Source organism: Salvelinus alpinus, chromosome 8, assembly GCF_045679555.1.
Source record: "Salvelinus alpinus chromosome 8, SLU_Salpinus.1, whole genome shotgun sequence".
Lineage (NCBI taxonomy): Eukaryota > Metazoa > Chordata > Actinopteri > Salmoniformes > Salmonidae > Salvelinus > Salvelinus alpinus.
The window spans coordinates 33,579,644-33,585,072 of NC_092093.1; positions in this window are offsets into that span (position 1 = coordinate 33,579,644).

The window sequence follows — 5,429 nt, forward strand, 5'->3', positions numbered from 1 at the left end:
GCTCGCTCGTTTTCTGGAGGGACTCCACGCTGAGGTTAAGGATGAGATTCTCTCCCGGGAGGTTCCTTCCAGCGTGGACTCTTTGATTGCACTCGCCATCCGCATAGAACGACGGGTAGATCTTCGTCACCGAGCTCGTGGAAGAGAGCTCGCGTTAACGGTGTTTCCCCTCTCCGCATCTCAACCATCTCCTCCCACCGGCTCAGAGACTGAGCCCATGCAGCTGGGAGGTATTCGCATCTCGACTAAGGAGAGGGAACGGAGAATCACCAACCGCCTTTGCCTCTATTGCGGTTCTGCTGGACATTTTGTCATGTCATGTCCAGTAAAAGCCAGAGCTCATCAGTAAGCGGAGGGCTACTGGTGAGCGCTACTACTCAGGTCTCTCCATCAAGATCCTGTACTACCTTGTCGGTCCATCTACGCTGGACCGGTTCGGCTGCTTCCTGCAGTGCCTTGATAGACTCTGGGGCTGAGGGTTGTTTTATGGACGAAGCATGGGCTCGGAAACATGACATTCCTCTCAGACAGTTAGGGAAGCCCACGCCCATGTTCGCCTTAGATGGTAGTCTTCTCCCCAGTATCAGATGTGAGACACTACCTTTAACCCTCACAGTATCTGGTAACCACAGTGAGACCATTTCCTTTTTGATTTTTCGTTCACCTTTTACACCTGTTGTTTTGGGTCATCCCTGGCTAGTATGTCATAATCCTTCTATTAATTGGTCTAGTAATTCTATCCTATCCTGGAACGTTTCTTGTCATGTGAAGTGTTTAATGTCTGCTATCCCTCCTGTGTCTTCTGTCCCCTCTACTCAGGAGGAACCTGGTGATTTGACAGGAGTGCCGGAGGAATATCATGATCTGCGCACGGTCTTCAGTCGGTCCAGAGCCAGCTCCCTTCCTCCTCACCGGTCGTATGATTGTTGTATTGATCTCCTTCCGGGGACCACTCCCCCTCGGGGTAGACTATACTCTCTGTCGGCTCCCGAACGTAAGGCTCTCGAGGATTATCTGTCTGTTTCTCTCGACGCCGGTACCGTGGTGCCTTCTTCCTCTCCCGCCGGAGCGGGATTTTTCTTTGTTAAGAAGAAGGACGGTACTCTGCGCCCCTGCGTGGATTATCGAGGGCTGAATGACATAACGGTTAAGAATCGTTATCCGCTTCCCCTTATGTCGTCAGCCTTCGAGATTTTGCAGGGAGCCAGGTTCTTTACTAAGTTGGACCTTCGTAACGCTTACCATCTCGTACGCATCAGAGAGGGGGACGAGTGGAAAACGGCGTTTAACACTCCGTTAGGGCATTTTGAATACCGGGTTCTGCCGTTCGGTCTCGCTAATGCTCCAGCTGTCTTTCAGGCATTAGTTAATGATGTACTGAGAGACATGCTGAACATTTTTGTTTTCGTTTACCTTGACGATATCCTGATTTTTTCACCGTCACTCGAGATTCATGTTCAGCACGTTCGACGTGTACTCCAGCGCCTTTTAGAGAATTGTCTCTACGTGAAGGCTGAGAAGTGCGCCTTTCATGTCTCCTCTGTCACATTTCTCGGTTCTGTTATTTCCGCTGAAGGCATTCAGATGGATCCCGCTAAGGTCCAGGCTGTCAGCGATTGGTCCGTTCCTAAGTCACGTGTCGAGTTGCAGCGCTTTCTCGGTTTCGCTAATTTCTATCGGCGTTTCATTCGTAATTTCGGTCAAGTGGCTGCCCCTCTCACAGCTCTGACTTCTGTCAAGACTTGCTTTAAGTGGTCCGGTTCCGCCCAGGGAGCTTTTGATCTCCTCAAGAAGCGTTTTACATCCGCCCCTATCCTTGTTACTCCTGACGTCACTAAACAATTCATTGTCGAGGTTGACGCTTCAGAGGTGGGCGTGGGAGCCATTCTGTCTCAGCGCTTCCATTCTGACGATAAGGTCCATCCTTGCGCTTACTTTTCTCATCGCCTGTCGCCATCGGAACGCAACTATGATGTGGGTAACCGCGAACTGCTCGCCATCCGCTTAGCCATAGGCGAATGGCGACAGTGGTTGGAGGGGGCGACCGTCCCTTTTGTCGTTTGGACTGACCATAAGAACCTTGAGTACATCCGTTCTGCCAAACGACTTAATGCACGTCAAGCTCGTTGGGCGTTGTTTTTCGCTCGTTTCGAGTTCGTGATTTCCTATCGTCCGGGAAATAAGAACACCAAGCCTGATGCCTTATCCCGTCTCTTTAGTTCTTCTGTGGCTTCTACCGACCCCGAGGGGATTCTCCCTGAAGGGCGTGTTGTCGGGTTGACTGTCTGGGGAATTGAGAGACAGGTAAAGCAAGCACTCACTCACACTGCGTCGCCGCGCGCTTGTCCTAGTAACCTTCTGTTCGTTCCTGTCTCTACTCGTCTGGCTGTTCTTCAGTGGGCTCACTCTGCCAAGTTAGCTGGCCACCCCGGCGTTCGGGGTACGCTTGCTTCTATTCGCCAGCGGTTTTGGTGGCCTACTCAGGAGCGGGACACGCGCCGTTTCGTGGCTGCTTGTTCGGACTGCGCGCAGACTAAGTCAGGTAACTCTCCTCCTGCCGGTCGTCTCAGACCGCTTCCCATTCCTTCTCGACCATGGTCTCACGTCGCCTTAGACTTTATTACCGGTCTGCCTTCGTCTGCGGGGAAGACTGTGATTCTTACGGTTATCGATAGGTTCTCTAAGGCGGCACATTTCATTCCCCTCGCTAAGCTTCCTTCCGCTAAGGAGACGGCACAAATCATCATTGAGAATGTGTTCAGAATTCATGGCCTCCCGTTAGACGCCGTTTCAGACAGAGGTCCGCAATTCACGTCACAGTTTTGGAGGGAGTTCTGTCGTTTGATTGGTGCTTCCGTCAGTCTCTCTTCCGGGTTTCATCCCCAGTCTAACGGTCAAGCAGAAAGGGCCAATCAGTCGATTGATCGCATATTACGCAGCCTTTCGTTTCGAAACCCTGCGTCTTGGGCAGAACAGCTCCCCTGGGCTGAGTACGCTCACAACTCGCTTCCTTCGTCTGCTACCGGGCTATCTCCGTTTCAGAGTAGTCTTGGGTACCAGCCTCCTCTGTTCTCGTCCCAGCTCGCCGAGTCCAGCGTTCCCTCCGCTCAGGCTTTTGTCCAACGTTGTGAGCGCACCTGGAGGAGGGTCAGGTCTGCACTTTGCCGTTACAGGGCGCAGACTGTGAGAGCCGCCAATAAACGTAGGATTAAGAGTCCTAGGTATTGTCGCGGTCAGAGAGTGTGGCTTTCCACTCGTAACCTTCCCCTTACGACAGCTTCTCGCAAGTTGACTCCGCGGTTCATTGGTCCGTTCCGTGTCTCTCAGGTCGTCAATCTTGTCGCTGTGCGACTGCTTCTTCCGCGACATCTTCGTCGCGTCCACCCTGTCTTCCATGTCTCTTGTGTCAAGCCTTTTCTTCGCGCCCCCGTTCGTCTTCCCCCCCCCCCCCCCGTCCTTGTCGAGGGCGCTCCTATTTACAAGGTACGGAAGATCATGGACATGCGTTCTCGGGGACGTGGTCACCAGTACTTAGTGGATTGGGAGGGTTACGGTCCTGAGGAGAGGAGTTGGGTTCCATCTCGGGACGTGCTGGACCGTTCGTTGATTGATGATTTCCTTCGTTGCCGCCAGGGTTCCTCCTCGAGTGCGCCAGGAGGCGCTCGGTGAGTGGGGGGGTACTGTCATGTTTTGTCTTTGATCATCATGTCTTGTCCCTGTGCTTCCCTCTGCTGGTCTTATTAGGTTCTTTCCCTCTTTCTCTCTCTCTCTCTCCTCCTCCCTCTCTCCCTCTCCCGCTCTCTCTCTCTATCGTTCCGTTCCTGCTCCCAGCTGTTTCTCATTCTCCTAACGACCTCATTTACTCTTTCACACCTGTCCCCTATTTTGCCCTCTGATTAGAGTCCCTATTTCTCCCTCTGTTTTCCGCTTCTGTCCTTGTCGGATTCTTGTTTGATGTTTGCTGTCCTGTGTCCTTGTTCCGCCCTGTCGTGTTTTTGCCTTCTTCAGATGCTGCGTGTGAGCAGGTGTCTATGTCAGCTACGGCCTGTGCCTTCCTGAAGCGACCTGCAGTCTGTGGTCGCGTCTCCAGTCGTTCCTCTCTACTGACGAGAGGATTTCAGTTTCCTGTTTTGGATTTACCTTTGATATATCCAGGAGAATCATTGTTTGTTTGATACTGGAATAAAGACTCTGTTTCTATTACGTCGCTTTTGGGTCCTCATTCACCAGCATAACAAGCACAGTCTGATCTTGTTGCTATTTTAATTGCTTTAGTTAGATTTAGAAGATACATTTCCTCCCTTATCTAATTATATTCTTCACCTGTTTAGTTTGGATGAAAGCCTGACATAGGCCTACTCTTTACAGTAAGAAGAGTGACAGATGGTTTGAAATCACATTTAATTTAAGTCAAAGCAGTGGCTTTTCTTTTACAACAGCTACTGCTTGTTCAGACAGTACATAAAACACATTGCATTGATTGGAAGCAGCCTAATTCTCCAAAGGGTCTTCATACATTCTCAGTATATGATACTGATGTTTGAATGCAGTGATAAGTGAAATCACATTTGCAGATATGCAGTATGCATACTTATATAAGTGTTAGTTTGGTTTACCTTTCCAAGCTACTTACTATAGCCTATCCCTGATGGTGTAATAGAACAGGAAGGTCTGGGGGAAATTCATGCAATTCATAAAGAAGTATAACAAATCTCAACATCACAAGAGACCCCAACAATTTGAAACTCGTGAAATGGAATTGCATCTGATACATATAGTTCATTACACACAACTGTGCTGCGTTTGGCATTGTCCCCGTTCAGTTAGTCTGTGTTTTCTCCAGCTGAAAAAGTGTTTTTCCCTGTCCTCCCATGCATATACGCACAATTATATCTTGGAAAACTAATTTTCTCTGTGGCTGCCTGTCTGCTCTGGAATTTAACGTTACATTTCACAATTTACAGGAAACCTCATTGCTCATTTTATTTCTGGATACAGAGCAATAATGTGGAGGCATACATGTGTTCATCATAGTGTTCAGTGATGCATATTTATTATACAAATAAATGAACCACTAGACAAGTAAGAAATTCAAGCATTCATTTGGTAAACTATCTTTATCCATCAGAAATATGCAATGACTGGAATTGCTTTAATGACATAGTAGGCCAAAGTCTTTGTTTCTCATTACATGACAGTTAAATTCAAACTGATGCAATGCAAATGCCAATACTACATTATCAGTTCCTTATCAGAACATATGTCAATCTGAATGTCCATCAAACTGGTGATATAGGGTCGTAATTACATTATTATAGACTTCAAAGATACTGTGATAGAGGACGAAACAAACGTGCTCAAGTTAAACCCGCACTGGCCTCTGCGCGTTCCCGTGCGAAGTATGTCTGTGTGATGTCACCGTGGCGGGG